The sequence below is a fragment of the Hordeum vulgare genome, chromosome 1H (assembly GCF_904849725.1).
Source record: "Hordeum vulgare subsp. vulgare chromosome 1H, MorexV3_pseudomolecules_assembly, whole genome shotgun sequence".
NCBI classification, from domain to species: Eukaryota; Viridiplantae; Streptophyta; class Magnoliopsida; order Poales; family Poaceae; genus Hordeum; species Hordeum vulgare.
The window spans coordinates 405,580,635-405,600,329 of record NC_058518.1 but is presented as its reverse complement, the minus strand read 5'-3'; the positions used below and the strand labels follow the sequence as shown (position 1 = coordinate 405,600,329).

Genomic DNA, 19,695 nt, shown 5'->3' with positions numbered 1-19,695 from the left:
CGGTAAGTATTTCCCTCAGTTTGAGAACCAAGGTATCAATCCGGCGGAAGAGTATCTCAAGATCCTACACAAACACAAAAATCTTGCACCCAATGCTATGAAGGGGTTGTCAATCCCTTATATATTGTTTGCCAAGTGAGAACTGAAAGCAACAAAGTAACAAAGCAAAGTAAAAGCGGAGTTGTAAACGATGGATGTGAATAGACCCGGGGGCCGTAGTGTTTACTAGTGGCTTCTCTCATAAAAGCAAGTAGACGGTGGGTGAACAAATTACTGTCGAGCAATTGATAGAATTGTGCAGAGTCGTGACGATATCTATGCAATGATTATTTCTATAGGCATCACGTCCGAAACAAGTAGACCGATACTTTCTGCATCTACTACTATTACTCCACACGTCGACCGCTATCCAGCATGCATCTAGTGTATTAAGTCCATAAGAACAGAGTAACGCCTTAAGCAAGATAAGATGATGTAGAGGGATAATCTCAAACCAATGATCAAAACCCCATCTTTTTACCCTTGATGGCAACTGCTTGATGTGTGCCTTGCTGCCCCTACTGTCACTGGGAAAGGTCACCACATGGCAGAACCCAAAACCAAGCACTTCTCCATTGCAAGAATCATAAATCTAGTTGGCCAAACAAAACCCAAGACTCGGAGAGACTTACAGGGATATCAAATCATGCATATAAGAAATCAGCAAAGACTCAAATATATATCATAGATAATCTGATCACAAGTCCAGAATTCATCGGATCTCGACAAACACACCGCCAAAGAAGATTACATCGGATAGATCTCCATGAAGATCATGGAGAACTTTGTATTGAAGATACAAGAGAGAGAAGAATCCATCTAGCTACTCACTACAGACCCGTAGGTCTGAAGTGAACTACTCACGAGTCATTGGAGGGGCGATGATGATGATGAAGAAGCCCTCCACCTCCAAAGTCCCCTCCGGAAGGGCACCGGGAAGGGTCTCCAGATGATATCTCGTGGAAACGGAAGCTTGCGGCGGCAGAAAAGTATTTTCGAGGCTCCCCTGATTTTTTGCGGAATATTTGGGAATATATAGGCGCAAGACCTAGGTCAGGGGGCGGCCAGGGTGGCCACAAGCTTGCCCACCGCCGCCTCCCCCTGGTGGCGTAGTGGGAGCTTGTGGGCTCCCTGGAGCCCACCTGGCTTGGCCCAAAGGCCCCCTGGTCTTCTTCCGTTCGGGAAAAAATCATTTCGGGGTTTTTATTCTGTTTGGACTCCGTTCCAAAATCAAATATGAAAAGAGTCAAAAACACGGAAAAAAAAGGAACTGGCACTTGGCACTGAATTAATAAGTTAGTCCCAAAAAGATATAAAAAGGTACATAAAACATACAAAGAAGACAAGATAACAGCATGAAACCATCAAAAATTATAGATACGTTTGAGACGTATCACCAGTACACACCCATATTTACCCCTGCGAATACTAGTCTCACCTGGACTACGCTGCTAGGAAAAAAACATAAGACGGGGAGGTTCCAACATCGACTATCATGGGATCAAATTTATACGCGTGCTACAAGGGAGTGCCCTTCCACTCGGTCCCAGAGCGGAAACACCCATGCCCCCTTACCGGATGACTAGATTTAGTCCAGGGCCATGGATACCTTCATCCCGTCCCCTCTACTTGGTGTGTGACTGATAATAGGTTCACGACCGACTATATCGCATTCCCTTTCGGAAAAACTGTGGAAGCATGAAAAATAAGGTGACATACTGACAAGACTCGATCTAGGTCGGCACTAGAGTTATCCAATTATTTTCACCACGATCATGCATCCGGCATGACGAGGCCACAACCTATCACGTCCCGCGTGATAGCAATGGGTTAGTTCATGCAGGATATGATAATTAAAAATTTTATTAGCAAACACACATCAAAAGTTCAAACATGCTTGCATGGTTCCACGTAGTCGGGATCGAGTTCGGTGAAGTTGACGTCGACGTCTCCCTCGTCGGAATCTACGTTATACAGCACATACTATCGTAAGTGGTAAAGGCCTAGCCACTATCTCCAAACAATTTTTAATTAAATCTGAAAATAAACTAGACCTCCAGAGAAAGATTTTGCAAAAAGAATCATTTGAAAAGCTTTTATATTTTAAAAATTAAAAGCAAAATGAAACCAGGGACTATTCTGTCATAAAATAGAAACTATCCACACGCAGACTGAAAATAAACAAAGCACTCAGATGAAAGTGCGCCAACCCGAAGAGAAGGCGCATTCTGGTGGAGGAGTTTTCAGAAAACAGTTCAAAAAAATTAGAACCCCCCCCCCCACGGTCAGGTTCGAATCCACTTCGCCGGCGGCAGAAGCTCGCGGTGTCGCCGGCAGCATCCTGCGATGAGCTAGGGGGAAAGAACATGCGGGAGCACTCACCAGGAGATTCTACAACTGATGGAGGTGGAGTTACACGCCGGCGAGCAGTACAATCAGGGCAGCTTCAAACTCCGGCGGGCGTCGTTTCGGTTGCAGTGGGATCTCGACGGAGAGGCCTGCATACACCAAAATCGCATGTGGGTCAGAAGGGTTCAAGCTCTAGGGGTCTGCTGGCAAGAGCTAGGCTGTGGGGATGCATTCACCAGGGCCAATTTTGGCCGCGCCCGAAATGAATCGAGGCGGCCGAAGGCAGGGTAGAATATCCTTCTGAGCCCCTCTGAAGGCTTTGGCGAGTCTCCTGGAGGATGAGGGGAGGCGCTAGAGTGGCTGAGGTGCTCGGAAACAAGGGGGTTCTCTATTTATAGAGGGTCGAGAGGGGAGCCGCATAGCTTAACTTCAGCGACAATTCTGGTGATTAGGGGTTTTTCAGAGGGTTACAGGGTTGGGTCAGCATCCACACCTCTCGGGGGTTCCATTTTTCTCCTAAGCTCGCGCGGTCATCGATGGAAGACCCGACTAAATGACGCGACACTCTCTGGGCACAACGGCAGGAGAGATCACGTTGTGCACCGTCCGGGACGTGGCGACGGGCATCGCGGCGTGCACGGGAGGGGATCGGGACACGCGGAGCTCACAGTGTGCTTGGGCGGTGCCGGGCGGCGCGGCTTTGTAGCACGGGCTACTGGCGGCCACTGCAGCCGCTGCTAGTGTTGCTGTCGGAGCTGGCTGGCTCAGGCCAGCTCACCACCAACGCTCGCAACCGTCCAAGGGACCGTGCGGCGGGTGGATAGGCTCGAAGCATAGTGGCGAGCTACCACCATCGTTGTTGTAGAGATTGACTCTGCGGCTGTGAACCTGAATTGAGGAGACACTGCAACTCTAAAGCTTTTGACTCAAACTGCAGCTTGAACCAAAACAGTGCACACTAGGTGCTCGATCAAATGAAAATGGTGTCAAGAAAAACTATTTCGAGCTAAAAATTTATGAGATGGCCTCTCACTCATCCTGGAGGCTGTGTGCAAATTTTTAGAATTTTTTGAAAATAGTTAAGTTAGTTTTTTAATCAAAACACAGAATTCTAGTCAAACTTGGGTCAAACAAAATTTCAAATTTCAAACTACCAGCCAGAATTGTTTTGGAGGAATGAGTTTGGGGTACTAAGTTCACCAAGGATAGGAATTAGAGAATCAGAAACCAAAGGAATATATGGGTTCCTTTGTAAAATTCTAGCGGTCAAAACTAATTACAAAAAAATAGTTTTTGCAAAACTAAAAAAGGAAAGGTAGTTAAATCCTTTCAATACTTTGATAAATCATTTTTAAAAGTTGTGAAGATACCAAAGGAGTGCCATGGACAACAATCCAAAGGAGGTCCAGGTAATCAAATTTTTGAAGTAGGGTTTGGTTTGGCAAAAGCTTAGCCACTCCCTTTAATAGGAAATAAAAAAAATAGAGGTTTTCTTGGGTCAAGACTTTTAAGAAGAAAGAACTAGGTGAAATTCCTCTCAACAAGAGTTGTCCTTGAAGAACTTCAAAAGATTTTCTCAAGAAAAAATCTCAAAAGGTCCCAAAGATGCTTTCATAAAAACAATTGTTTCAAAAAAATCAATTCAAAATAATTAAATCAAGAAAACCAATTTTAAATTTTGAGGATGTTACACTACTCCTCCGCCACGTCTTCATGTCGGGCTGCACTGACTAATGACGAAGGGACGAGGGTGGTGGCGACGGACGTGGTACGACTGGAGAGGGAGAGGGCGCGGGTTTCTACCTGAGTTGGGGAAGAAAAGGACTAGAGTGGGGCATGTTGGACAGACCAAGGGGCAAGAGGGGTGAATTAAGACGGTAGTTGGAGTTTCTCACCTCCCCGGGTTGTTTCACGTTCCAGAGTGAGCACGCGTGGTGTCGTGTGTTTCACTGCGCGTTGTTGTTGTCGTCGTTGACACGTGGACTCTAGCGGCGGGTGATATGTCTCCAATGTATCTATATTTTTTTATTGTTCCATGCTGATATATTATCATTCTAATATGCTTTTGGGTATTTATTTACCATTTTATATTGTTCTTTAGCACTAACCTATTGACCAAGTGCCTAGTGTGAGTTGTTGTTTTCTACGTGTTTTTCCCTTTGCACATATTCCATACCAAACAAGGTGATTGCCCTGAAACTTTTTGATGATTTTTTATGGACCAAAAGAAGACGGACGAGCATCACAAGAAGGTTGGAGGCCTCATGAGGGGCCCACAAGCTAATAGGGCGCAGCCAGGGTGGGCCTGCCCTGGTAGCTTGTGGCCCCTTGTCTCCGTTCTTTGGCTTATAGATTCTCATCTACCCTAAAAACACCGGAGGGAGTCCTAAAACACTTTTCACACCACTGCAAGTCTCTGGTCCGACGGGAGGCAATCTGGAGCTCCGTTCAGGCACCCTGTTGGAGGGGGATCAATCACGGAGGGCCTCTTCATCAACCTTGTTGCCCTCACGATGATGTGTAAGTAGTTCACCACAGATCTACGGGTCCATAGTCAGTACCTAGATGGCAATCTCTCTCTTTGATCTTCAATAGAATGATCATCGCATCTTCGCCTTGATCCATATGATGTCATTCCTTTTGTGCGGTGTGTTTGTTGGGATCTGATGAATTTTGGGTTTATGTTCATATTATTCATGATAAATATTTGAGTCACCTTTGAATACATATATCATTCTTATGTGGATGATTATGACAGATTCGTAATTCTCTCCGATCTATTGAAATAGTTTGGCCAACTAGATCGGTATGTCTTCGGTGAGAGAGGTGCGTTGTAGTAGGTTCAACCTCGCCAATTTCTATATCCCTGTGACGGAAGGGGACAAGATGAGTCTTTGTGTTGCTGCTAGTAAGGATAAAACAATGCGGTTTATTCATATTGCTTGAGTTTACTTTGTCTACATCATGTCATCTTACTCCATACATTATCGTTCGTCATGAACTTAATATGTAGAGAGGCAAGCATAGAAGCGCTCCTCAAGTGAAGTAATAGTAATAGGTGCAGGTACGAGTCGGCCTATTTGTTTATGGACGTGATGCCTATATATACATGATCATCGTCGTGAATATCGCATAACTATCAGCTCTTCTGTCAATTGCCCAACATTAATTGTTTTTCCCGACGTATGTTATTTTTCCATGAGAGATGCCATTAGGGAAAGCTATGGCCCCCGGGTCTATTCAGAACATACTGGTAAAACCTTCATTACCTTGCTTTTATTTACTATTTTATTTTATCTTGCTATCTGGAATTATCTACACACCTCACTTGCTTGCAAATAACAAGACAAGAGGATTGACAACCCTCTTGCCCGCGTTGGGTGCCAGTTGTTTGTCCTTTTGTGTGCAGCCGTTGAGGACGGTTGTGGTTGATATTCCTATTGGTTCGATAAACCTTGGTTTCATAACTGAGGGAAATACTTACCCACTTTGTGCTACAATAACCCGTTCCTCTTCACAGAAAACCTAACGCAGATCACAAGTATCAGGAAGGATTTCTGGCGCCATTGCCGGGGAATATTAGCACCAACTACCAAGTAACTCCACATAAAATTTCATTCACTTGTTACTCGTTTTATTTGCTGATAAATTTAGTTTGTCTCATAAAAAAATCAAAAATACAAAATATCTACCTTTGCTTGTCATTTTTGCATCTTTGCTCTCTAGTTTACTTGTCTAGCTATGCTATCTTTATCATGCTCACACCAAAATAGAAAGTAAAATGAAAATATTAAGATAAATGGATCCTCATCCACTAGTTTATCTTTTCAAAAGACCTATTTACGTATAAACAATTGCTCTGAGAGTGCACTAGATTATCTTTATGAGGTCTTGCTTGAAAATCATGAATCCAAAAATTGTGAAATTTATAAAGTGATTCATTATTGTTCCTTCAATGAAAATCAAGATTGCTATATTTTTCAATTTGAATATGATCCTACATGTAATCATTAGAGAGAGGCAAATATGGTTATAGAAATTTTTATGTTACTCACTTACCTCTCTTCATATTCAAATTGTTAATGTTGCATTCTTCCTACTTGCTTATGCTAGACACTTCTTGTCTTTATAAATTGTTTGCTTATAAAATGCCTATGCATAGGAATTATGTTAGACTTAAATGTTCTTCTCGCATGTTTTATGATGCTCTCTTTGTGATTCAATTATTGTCTTTTATGTGAGAATCATTGAAATGTCAAGTCAATCATAATGGTTATAAAGCAAGAGCTTGTTGGTAGACAACCCAATAGTTATCATTTATTTATGTTAGTGTGTGATAACATGATTATTGACTCTTTAATGATTGTGTTTTTATGTTTCAGTTAGTGTTTGTTCCAAGTAAAGATTTTGGGATGATTTGCATGATAAGTAGAATTGATACAATGCAAAAACAAAATCTTGGACGCCCCGTGCAGAATTTCTCTGATTTTACTAGAACATCTTTTTAAGATAAATTTTTACACATTATTTATATAAATAATCCTTAGGACTTCCTATTTGTTCCAAATTTTTGGAGTTAGAGAAGTATAGTTTCATTATAGATTACTACAGACTGTTCTGTTTCACTCAGAGTCTGTTTTTGCATGTGTAGTTTGCTTGTTTTGATGATGCTATGGATTATATCGAGGGCCATACGTCATGGAGGCATTAAGATACAGTAACCTATGCTAAATTAAAATAATAATAAATATGTAACATCACCTGAAAGTATCTGATATGTTGCTTATACTAAAGGATCTCACGAAGTTTTGTTGAGTTTTATGTGATTGCATTTTTCAAGTTTTGGGTATTGCCCCGACGGACAAAGGATTGAGGAGCAGCAAAAGCCTAAGCTTGGGGATTCCCAGGGCATCCCAAGGTAATATTCTAGGAAGACTCAAGCGTCTAAGCTTGGGGATGCCCCGGAAGGGGTCCCCTCTTTTCGTCTCAATCCATTGGTATGTTACTTGGAGCTACATTTTTATTGGTCACATGAAATGAGTTTTGCTTGAAGCGCCGTTTTCTTTTGTTTTCTTTTACTTTCAGTATACCACAATAATTGTTTTCTGGACACACCTATTTGAGAGAGAGATCACATCATCACACTTTGTTAGAATACTCTATGTGCTTCACTTATACCTTTTGAGCTTAGCAGTTGCTCTAGTACTTCACTTATATCATCTTGAGCACGGTGGCGTGTAGATTTTATAGAAATATTATAATATCGTTCTTCACATATATTTGTTTGAGATATGGACAAATAGTTATGGTAATTTTCATGGCTCATAAGACTAGATCAAAAATAATGAGTATCCAATGAATGATGATAAAAACCATCATGTAGCACATATAGAGAAAATGTGGGTTAATGATATTGATATGGCGATATGAAAAAGGTGTGAGTGCATTATTATTAATTCAAAAAGGTGTCTATATTAAGATATGCTAAACTTCTTGTTCATCTAAAAAATTAAAAGGGCATGGTGATGATGTGTGAGCATTTCTATTCCTTGTTGAAAACTGTGTGTTGTTTTGAGTCGGAGTCGCGCGATGGTTAATTCCTACCAACCCTCTCCCTCGGGGCATGCGAGTAATAGTTTCATTTTGATAAGACTAATAAAACTTCGCAATAAGTACATGAGTTCTTCATGACTAATGTGACACCATGGACATACGCACACTCACCTCCATTTGCTAGCCTCTTCGGTACCGTGCATCGCCCGTTCTCACCTTGAGGATGGGTCCAACTTCACTGGAGGTCATTTGGGTAGGCGTGAAGGGTCCTTCTCAAACAACGGGTTTTTTGACATGCTTCGAGTGGACCCATTTTTTACAGCCTTGTACCAACATGAGAAGCATGCATGCCTAGTTTCATTATTTTTCGACGTTGTCTAGATTTTCTAGGGTTTTCGCGACAATAAAATCATAAAATACTTCCGGGAGGTGACGCTATGTGCACTTGTTGTCAAAATTCGTTCAAATTTTGCATGGACCACTCGTGTCAGCATGCCCACTTGCTCGCAAAAAATAGTGTCATTCTGAAGATGACCAACACTTGACTCTTCACCGCACGTCATTCGGGTAGGCGCGAAGGGTATGTCATGAAGGACAGGTTTCTTGATACGTTTTGAATGGACCCAAAAAACGTTACAGCATTGTACCAACATGAGAAGCATCCATGCCAAATTTCATTATTTGTCGACCTTGTATCAATTTTCTAGGGTTTTCACGATGATAAAACCCTAAAATACTTCCCGAAGGTGACGCTACATGCACTCGTTGTCCGAATTCATTCAAATTTTGCGTCGAGCACTAGTGTGGGCATGCCCACTTGCTCTCAAAAAATAGTGTGCTTCTAAAGATGACCAAAACTTAACGTTCTTCACTAGAGGTCGTTCGAGTAGGAGCAAAGGGTCCGTCTCGAAGGATGGGTTTTTTAGACATGCTTCAAATGGACCCAAAAAACATTTTACAGCCTTGTACCAACATGCGAAGCATACGTGCCTAATTTCATTGATTTGTATGTTGTATCAATTTTATAGGGTTTTCGCGGTGATAAAACCCTAAAATACTTCCCGGAGGTGGCGCTATGTGCACTCATTGTCGGAATTCATTCAAATTTTGCGTGAAACACTTGGGTGGGCATGCCCACTTGCTGGAAACAAAATAGTGTCATGTGAGGATGATCAAAAATTGATCTTCTTCACCGGAGGCCGTTCGGGTAGGAGCGAAGGGTCCGTCTCATAGGACGGGTTTTTTCGACATGCTTCAAATGGACCCAATTTTTTTCTACAGCCTTGTACCAACATGAGAAGCATCCATGCCAAGTTTCATTGTTTTTTGATGTTGTATGGATTTTTTAGGGTTTTCGTGATGATAAAATCCTAAAATACTTCCCGGAGGTGACGCTACGTGCACTCGTTTTCAAAATTCGTTCAATTTTTTAGTGCACCACTATTGTCGGCAATGCCACTTGCTCACAAAAAATAGTGTCATTCTGAAGATCACCAAAGATTGATCTTCTGCACTGGAGGTTGTTCCGGTAGGAGCGAAGGATCCGTCTCGAAGGACAGATTTTTTCGACATGCTTCAAATGGACCAAATTATTTTGTACACCCTTGTACCAACATGAGAAGCATCCATACCTAGTTTCATTATTTTTCGATGTTGTATGGATTTCCTATGGTGTTCGCGATGATAAAACCCTTAAATATTTCCATCTTGTTGCTACCTCTTTAATTGCTTTTCTAGGGTTTCCACAAAGGTAAATACTAGGCCGGCCCAACCGCCTCCAACCAGTGCCCCTCACCTACCATCACCGCCACCGCCACACACACCGAATTCACGTGCACCAGTCAATTGGGGAATTTCCACAAATATCTCGCTCGACAAACTTAAGCCCTAGCTGCCACCACCCTCAATCCCTAGCCGTCATCGACCCATTGGTCCTCATCGCCCTATCCTTGCTGGTCGGCGCACCAGTCATCTCCCTCAACTACCATCCTTACCGCCGCCCTACAACAGCATGGGATCTACATCCCTGAGAGACCATCCCACCATCCCCTGAAGTTGCCGCCACACCTCGTCCGACCCCGTCCCGCCGGCCCTTTGGACCTCCAACACGACGGCCGTGATGCCATCTCTACGATCACCGCCGTCCTACGCCGGCCCCGACGCGGCTACCTCACCGGCCACAGCTCTCGTTGCCTTGGTGATTCTCTCCTTCCCTTGTTTTTGCTCAAAATAATTGACAATGGCTAAAGTGTGAATGGCTAATTTGATTGCTCAAAATAAATTTGAATTCCTAATTTGATTGCTCAATATAAGTACGAATTGCTAATATTTTTGCTCAATATAAATGTGAAGTACTAATTTAATTGCGAATTGGTATTGTGATTCCTCAATATAATTGTGAAATGCTAATAATTTTGCCCAATATAACTATGAATGGCTAATTTGGTTGCTCAAAATAACTATGAATTGCTACTGTGATTTCTCAATAAAAATGCCAATAGCTCAATATAATTGTAAATGCCTAATTTAGGAAGCTCAATAGAACTTTGAAAACTAACGTGATTTCTTAATATTTTGGTGCATCGCTACTGTGAATGTTTAATTTCTTGTATAATTGTGTTCCCTTTTATTGTTGCCTGATCGATTGATGGATCTTGTATGTGCTAATGGATGGAATTATAGATGGAGAAAGTATAGAAAATCAGCACACTCTTACTGCTCCCTGATTAAGTTGTTTGATTTCTGAGTAAAATTTGTTTAACTAGGTGCTCCTCTTTGCTGATTTTTTAGGATGTTTGCCATTAACACCATGGCTCCTCCGTCGTTATGCCTCCCGTACCACAACCCCATTGGATGTGTGAGTGTCTCCTGAATGGATCACCGACCGGGTAGCAAGGACTATTGGCGCGGTAGAGAGATGACAGGAGCCTGTGCAGGAATTGAAGAACATGCGGGCTCTCACAAAGGAGAACATAGAACCCGCACGGGGCTTGGAAGCTTGCAATGAACATATGTGGGATGATTGACAGATGTAGCACATGTTGTCAGAGTGGAGGCGTGGAATGAAGAACGTGCTCGGATGACACATCAGAGCAGGCCAGCATTGGTCGTCAAGTGGGGGTTACAGGATCATAGATGTCCTAATCTGGTTCATAGAGGCCGATGGGAATGTATGAGGGGTATAATGCGCCTAATATGCCCTAGCACCACCAACGAGGATGGATAGAGTGCCTGGTGTGTGTGTGTGTTTTGATAGTGCAACTTTAAGTAATTTGCTAATTTGTATGCATATTAGTTAAATTTTTTGAACTTATCGTAGTGATGCTACATTATATTTTTCTAGCCCAAAAGGGTGTCATGGAAGCATAGTTAACATTTTGACCCATAGAACCTACCATGACATCATGTTGGGCTAAAAAGGAGATGGAGCAGTCACTGAAGATGCTACAAAACTACTGAACTACCTCAACTATCTACTATCTGGTTTCTAATATGAAGTGTGTGCTTCTGTTGTAGTTTGCTTTGTTAGTTGGTCATAGACTAAATCTATGTTAATATATGTGGTTATTTAGTGTTTCTCGTGTTGTTTCTATGTTTAGATACTCATTCAATTCATCTATCTCGTATCTTAATGTGTCCATTTCTCTGAATCTCTACGAACTTGGATGCTAATTTGGTCCACGAATTAATCCTACCCAGGTGAAGCAAGATGTACGATGATCGGGGCGCTTAGCAGGGCATGGGCCTAAGTCATTCTGAATCTCAAACTTTCTGCTTCAGGTTCAGTTTTTCCGGTTATCTTCAGTTTCTTCTATGTTGTGTTGCTAAGTTTCAGTTTCGTTAGTGTCACTTATCTTCAGTTTATTAAGTATCCAAGATTATATGTTATGTCTATGTAGAGCTATCCGGATGCTATGTAATATGGATTACCACACTTAGTGTGATATCTATGTAATGCAATCTATATGATATGTATAAGAAGATCAATGTTACTAGTAGGTACATAACTTAGCACCAGGGCCATCAAAACACGAATCAGAACCATATTTGATTTTGATCCACTCACACATGCAAACACACACGAATACACAACAGAAAACACAAACCACAGACTGCGGCTACTACAAATAAACTTCTAATGCATAACAACTTTTGGTCTTGAAATACATAACTTGAAATACTAACATATCTAGAAATGCATAAAAATCTCATGTTCAGGTTGAGCAAGGGATTTTTGATTATCAGGCCCACCAGCTTCAGCAACATACCCATGCTCCCACCTTTAGCATATAAATAATTGAAAATTTTAGACTGAATACATATAAAGGTAATGACATTTGGTATTGGAAAACTCACAGTATGCTCATTTCAAAATGACAAGGCAAACTGTCACAAACATTATCATACCGATCACAAGGCAATATGTCACAACAACCCACACATACCAATTTGAATACCAAGTTCATAGAAGTCAATGTTGAATTAATATGACTTTTGCAAGATGAAAAATAGCTGCTACAATTTAGGAATTAACCAATAGCAGAGTATGGGCATGTAATGAAAGTAAACAAAATATAGTCCATAGCACACGCAAGCAGAACTTACACGAAGTGAAGCAAAAGGCTATACAACAGTGCAACATGACTAATCCATCATCCCTACCAAAAGTAGTCCTCCTAATAATTGGAGAAGACATGACCTCTATTTTTACTTTTAGATCCAGATTTATTGAAGCAAGTGGCTGCAACATTAAGCAAGTGACTACAACTTGACCGCAACATGCCAAATATGTTCTAAAATGCAAAAAGAGTTCACATCCAACTACCCTAAAACTTGTATCTTAACACTCACAGCACGATTGTAAGCATGAATAGAAGAAAAAATAGATTGATTGTGAAGCTTACTATTCCTCGGCCGCACACCGCTGCCCCGTGAGACGAGGAGAACGACGAAGGAACCGTGTAGAACGACTGGGAAGCAACATTGCGACAAATGCTTTCCTCCTCTTGTGGTTGGTGGACGAAGACTCCATCGGCTCTTGGATCTATGCCACCTTCACAAATGACACCATGTAGCTTCTCTCTAGTTCTTCATCATCCGAATGTTCGATCTTGGACCGATTATGCCACCACTTCCGCCTCATGTTCGCACTCGGTGAATCCGCCTGCTCCATGGCCCAAAGGAGGAGCCCTATGTGCAACCACGCGACTCCCCCACGTGGATAGGCTTTCTCTCGCTCTGATTTAAATGTGTTCTCATCAAGTGCTTAGTCATCGCTAACTATCGCTTGTTGTCAAACCAAGAACCAACCTTCGTCAGCCTGGCTAACTTTACCTCGTCGCCTTCGAAGATCTTCATATACTCGTCTTCCATCGTGGTTCTGGATTTGATAGAAAAGGGGATTGCCGGTGGTGTGCCAATGGAAGAGGAGGGAAGGGGCAATGGAAGAGGATAGGACGGCGACAGTTCTGGATTGGGCGATAGGGGCGGAGCGCTGGGAGAGAAATATGAGGGTGGCTACGATTCTGAATTGGGCGACAAGGGCAGCACGCTGGGAGGGAAAAATGATGGACTAATTTTCCCTTGACTTAACAGAAGGAGTCGCACAATTTCCTGTGACGAACCCACCGATATTAGTACTTTTGAGTACTTATGAAGTAGTACTACCAAGTACTAGCAATTTTATCGCCATTAGATCAACGTCAACGCAAGGTTGAAAAAAATACCAACTACGGTAAAATTGTATTTTGCCTCCCGTGAACATATGGTCGAGTGTAGAAGAGGACTCTCGAATAAATCAAATATCATTGAAATATATTGCAAAACGTCCACCACAACAATGTATCGGGTATCATCTAGTTTTCTTAATACTCAATAAGAAGACAAAATATACCATTTTTAACACAATATAGACGCAAGCGTTCATATACACGCGCGTACACTCACCTTTATGAAAGAACACCCATCCTACCCCTATGAGCACCTTTAAAAGACTGAGCCGGCATAACATCTTAGATTTACACAGTCGTCATAACTATCTCGTCGTCGACGAAAACGACTCCTTCCACTGAATACGCTTTACCGGAGATCCTGTAATAAATCAAAAATAAATACGAGCACCAGTACTTAAATCTTGATGAGTTGGAATACCATAATCCCCCTAACCATTAACAACAGATTGGTTTGTAGACCTAAATACACCATAAAAGAATAAGCCACATATACCTACGATCTGGATCACACATCATAGGACAAAACTTATGGGCGTCCTCTGGCTATCCTCGCAGTCTTTCCATCGATCTTAGAGCATTTACAGTCAGACCCCTTAAATGACCCTTCATACGCCCGTGGACGCGTCCGATCAGTGACCGAACATAAAAGAGAAGGAAAAAAATGATCCATCTGGATCCCTCATATCGTCTCTATATGTTCAGGCTGTCCGCAAATACTCATATCCATCTTAAATATGGGGAAGATATGAGGACTCGCAGACGCGCCCGGGCGTGCTCGGTTAGTCCGTCACATAGGACACAACCCCACCCCGGACCATCCTTTTCTTTTTTTCATTTGTTATTTTTCTTTTTTCTTTTGTCATCAATTATGTATAAATGATCCGACATTTGAGAAAGAAAATGAGAAGTATAGCCGCGTGAATGGATAAATAAGAGACTCGTTCGGTCACTGAGCAGACACGTGTACGGGCGTTTGATGCTTCGAATTTACAAGTGGTGGCCCAAAATGCTCTTAGACAGGAAAGGTGTGTCGCCCCTAACGGACTGCCGTCACCTGCAGACTGCAAACTGCGTCCGGCTTACAGCGCAACAGCCACGACCAGGACACAAGAGAAATGCCAAGAACATGCGACCACTAGGCAGTACATGGGATGCGTGGCGAATGACGCTGGTATGAGTCATAAAGACGCGTACTGCAGACGCATATGCCGACCAGATACCCCGGCAGGGTGCGAGCGCAGGGTCTCCCAGTTGGCAATGGCCGCAATTGATCTATGTACGTCGATCTTCACCAACAGCCATCAATCAACCGGTCACCCCTTGGATCGGATCGGGTCACCGGGAAATGGATACACGATTGCATTATTGCCGATGGACACTATCATAGTCGGGGACATAAAGCTAGCAGGTGCTCCTGGTAATCACTAATCAGTGGCCTCCTCCTATCCGTATCGACATTTCGTCCATCTTTCTGTCATCTGTGCTCCGCTGTTGCTGTACGATGCCGATGCGTCGCCTGGCCATGAATGATGATCCAGTGGCAACTTGTCCTCGTCTGCCCCATGATTGGAAGATAGCTCCGTTCTAGCTTAGGTTAAAACATAATGGAGAGGAATGCAAAAAAGGCTGGTTAATTATTATTGTTTTTTAGTAAAATCCAACACTTCAAAACTAATCAACAGATCTGTGTAGTGTACTGTACATGACAAACAACTTTCGGTGACACAACAATGTCGGTGCACGCGGGGTGCAGCGCAAGCATGCATGGAATCTGGATTCACAAAATTGGCCAGCTGGAATTCCAAACGACATATCTTATCATGCAACTTGCAGGATAGGACGATCCAGACCAGACCAGGACCAGGACACGGACCAGCCCACCATGCATGCAGGTGCAGCAGATAACTAGAGTAGTTCTGCTTTCTCGCAGGACATTATTTCCTCGCCTTTCTGACGTTGCATCCGTCCTTATTTGTGGTTTTCAGGTCATGGATCATGGATGGACAATCCCCAATTGGCCCTTCAGAATCTGAAATGTTTCCAGCAAAAGTTTAGTTTTCTTATATTAGTTCCCTCCTGTTGTTCGTTTACTTTGTCCGCGTGCGTATTAACCTAAGCTTGAAAGCAGTCCTCACCTCAAAACGAACAAATAAACTGTGTACCAGCTCATGAACCATAGCGGTTTTGCATCTATATCTATGTGCTCATCGGTGGAGTGCACGTACAACTTCTGGATTCCTTTATCGGAATTAGTGGTGGTTAGAGCAATTACAACCGGACATCGGTCAGGTGTGTTCCTTATTTGTTCGTTCGCGCAGTCATATTTTTTTTTCTCATGTGTCCGATCACGTCACTTGCACGTGATCGGTAAAGAGAAAGAGAAAGAAAGAAAATAATTAATAAAAAAAAAGTGGTCTGGTATGAGGTCGCATCCTACGTGACGGACTGACCGGGCGCATGGACGTGTCTACGAGCCCTCATATCCTTTCTATATTTGAGATAGATATGAAGGTCCGCGTACAGCCGAGACGAATATGAATGGTATAATGAATTATGAATCCGGTTAAGTCATTTTTTTCCTTTCTCATTGTTCGGTCACTGACGCGTCCGCGCCTATGAGAGGCTTCTGGCCGTAGATGCTCTAAGCCTGTCCTGACCTGGTTGCCTCAAACTCTAGAATCTTTATCTGCATATCTATGCGTCTAGCACCGGGGGTTTAATTTGTACTCCTTCGACCTTCAGTTTCACAATGTAAGACGGTTGCTTGTAAATATGTTTTATATCGAAAATGATACACTTACGTACACTGTTACGTAAGCTTACAAAACATTTCTTTCCACGTACTAAACATCTCCTTTCCTGATTTTCAGGGTGGGACGCGCCCTCATTAAACCTAATTAAATATTGACACCTCATAATTAACACGTAAGCTCACGTAAGATTACGTGGATGTAGCAAAGCTCGTTTTATATGATGAGACGGAGGGAGTATGTTATATGTGAGCTGGAAACCAACGGCAGCATGTACGACGCCGCTTGGCAAGCACCGTAGGTACTCGTGATTGTCACTTTAGAGCATCTTCAACAGACACCCAATATTAATATCGTGCTTAAAAAAATCACAACTTTAGCACGCGAAGTTAAAAATAACACTTCAACGGCTGCTGCATAATAGAGCACGTCGTAACCATTTCGGCGCGCTGGAAAAACTGGACCACACGCAGTATATTTAGCGCATGAGCTCGTGCGCGTTGAAACTTCCCACACGCGCTGAAAAGTGTCTCGTGCGCCCACGGCCGCCGTCGGCCTCCTCGCGTGCGCCCGTCGTCGGTCTCCTCGCGTGCGCCCGCCGCCGGCCTCCTCGCATGCGCCCGCCGCCGGCCTCCTCGTTCGCAACCTCCATCGGCCTCCTCGTCCGGGACCGTCATCGGCCTCCTCGTGTGTACCCGCCGCCGGTCTCCTTGCGTGCGCGCTCCAGCCCACCAGCCGGCCACAGGCGGCGAGATGCGGGCGGGACCACGGCCGCGGCAGGGCAGGAGGAGCACTGCCATGGCCACGAGTGGCGCATCCACGGTGGGGTGGAGGGAAACCACGGCCACGGCCACGGCGGGGCGGGGAAGAGCGCGGCCACGGCCCTGGCCACGGCGGCGGTAGGCCACGGTGGGCGGAGCGCGGCCACGGCCACGTCGACGACGAGCCACGGCGTGGCAAGGCGCGGCCACGACCACGGCGACGAGCAGGCCACGGGCGGCGGGGCGTGGGCATGACCACAAGGTCACGGGCGGCGAGCTGGGTATGTACACGTCCAATTAATTTTGGACGCCTGTTGAAGATGCTACTGTACATTATATTTTTGAACGTCTGCTGGAGATGCTCGATCATCCGGCGCGCTAAATCGCTATTTTAACGTTGTGAAAAAAATTAACGCGCGGCTTCGTAGCACTTCTATTGGAGATGCTCTATTCTGGAACAACAGGTTGTGTCGAAATGTCCAAAATATATATGGTGTACGTTGTGGCAATCATCGGATGAACTTGTTTGTTTCTCGCTCGTGATGTACGGAGGCACGGAGAAGATGCATGCATGCGTGGTGTTGTGTTGTATGATTTGCTCGTAATGCATCTCTGTGAGGGCAAAACATGGCAAGAACGTAGTACGAACGATAACTCGGTTGGTTTTTGCATGGATCGCACCGACCACCGTCCACCAATCTACAGTAGCAGCAAGTATTACCATCATTCGTCGATGCTAAATTGCCTGCCTCATCTTGTTGGATAGTACGATCTCGATCTAAGAACAAAAAGCCAACAAGATGACATGGATCCACGTCGACCAACAAGCGCAAGCCCACGGCGTCAGAATGACGGCAAGAAAGGACACAGCCGATGAGGCCATTGAGTGGTGCTATCATAGCACTGGGTCACGTTCAGAGGTGCTCGGTAGGGTGCCTAGCAATCAGATCTGGCCTACATGATCAGGAGACCTAGACCGGTTGGTGCTTGGCTAAAAATAGGGCACGGAAGGAGGTGACATTTCCAGTTCCACAAGAATTAATTTTCTTTTCTTTTTTAAAAGGATCCTTAATTCGTTCTCATCAACTATGTACAACGATATACTAACACTGTCAATTTCAGAACCGCGACTTCAAAAAAATCAGAACTTTAATGTAGCTTGATCCTACCATAAGTACTTCATTCTTCATAGTATCTTGCATAGGCTTGAGACGGCACTATTGCTCAACAGTTGCAAACCTAGCTCAAATGAATAGATATATAATTACCAAAGCAATTAGATAACTTGGGTATTCTTTTTAATAATACGTTAAATGCATACCTTAGTTTTATAGAAGGTAGAGAAAATATTTACAAGAGATTAGAATGCGTGTTAGGCACTATAACTCCGTGCCCCACACCCCCAACACTCCAACACACCAATGCGATTACTCCGTAACTTGGACTCCATGTGCTCCCGCCTTCTTCCAAAGGTGGAGCTCCTCAAACATGAATTCAACTGTGTCCAGGGCCGTCTCCAAAAACTCGGGGCCCGATGCAAAAAGCAAAATGAGGCCCTAACATTTAAAAAAATACAACAACGCAAGGGTAACAACTAACTATATAATTTAAATTTATGTTATTTCGTTCAATGCTTAGAAAATACTCAAGTACCAATGCAAAATACTAAAACCAATAACTGACTTCGTGCTCTATTGAAACATGTCATCCGTCTTGTGTTTCGGAAAATGAAATGCTCAATTATATCTTCATAATTAATCTTCTTTAAGATATTATTAATATAGACTTGTCAGTTGTATAGATAGTTAGAATCAAATAGAACCTTGATTTTGGACTTGGACGATAGGACAAGCCTCCCGCGACACAGGAGGCGACTAGGGTTTCCCCTCCTCCCGTCCCATCGTTGCCGGACCTCTCGTCGTCGTCGGCCGCCGGCCTAGCCCCCCGCCCCCGTCCCCTTCCTTCCCCCGTCCAGATCCGCCCTCGCGCCGCCTCCCCGGGAGGTGGCCGGGGCAAAGCTCGAGCTCCTCTCGCGTGCTCCCTTCCCGGGGCAGGGAGGTGGCGGCGGTGCAGTCCGGTTTGTCTGCGGTCCGGCGGCGCTGCGGCGACGGTCGGCGGCAGGGGTGGTGTCGGCGCCATTCCTTGGTGGCGGGGCAGCGTGGTGGCGCAGGGTGGCCGGCATCGCACCCCCATCCCAGATCTGGGCCCAGCGGGCCTCATCTGGGTCCTAGCGGGTTGGCCCCCCGGCGTGCCTCGTTGTCTGCTGCGTTGTGAGGAGGAGGAGCTCAGATGTGGGGCGGCGGCGCCGACGGCGTGCCTGCAGCAGCGCGAGGGCGAGAGCTTTACGGGCCTATGAGGGCTCGACCGGGCCTGTGGGCCCATGGGCCTGGTGTGCTCCTGCTATTGCGTTCGGACGGCTACCGTCGCTGACGGTGGAGGTTGAGCCCTCCCGCGTGCCTACGGTGATGTTGCCCTAGTCCCGGCTCCGAATCATCGTCGTGTTGTCCTCAC

General features: G+C 44.3%; 1 long non-coding RNA gene across 1 annotated transcript; it reads right to left on the bottom strand.

Moving 5' to 3' along the window:
- Positions 1-1,615: 1,615 nt before the first annotated feature.
- Positions 1,616-3,040, bottom strand: LOC123412290. Its single transcript, XR_006613463.1, has 3 exons — positions 2,625-3,040; positions 2,422-2,537; positions 1,616-2,003 (listed from the first exon to the last, which is right to left on the bottom strand). It is a non-coding gene; the product is annotated as an uncharacterized LOC123412290 (long non-coding RNA).
- Between the last annotated feature and the right edge of the window lie 16,655 nt (positions 3,041-19,695).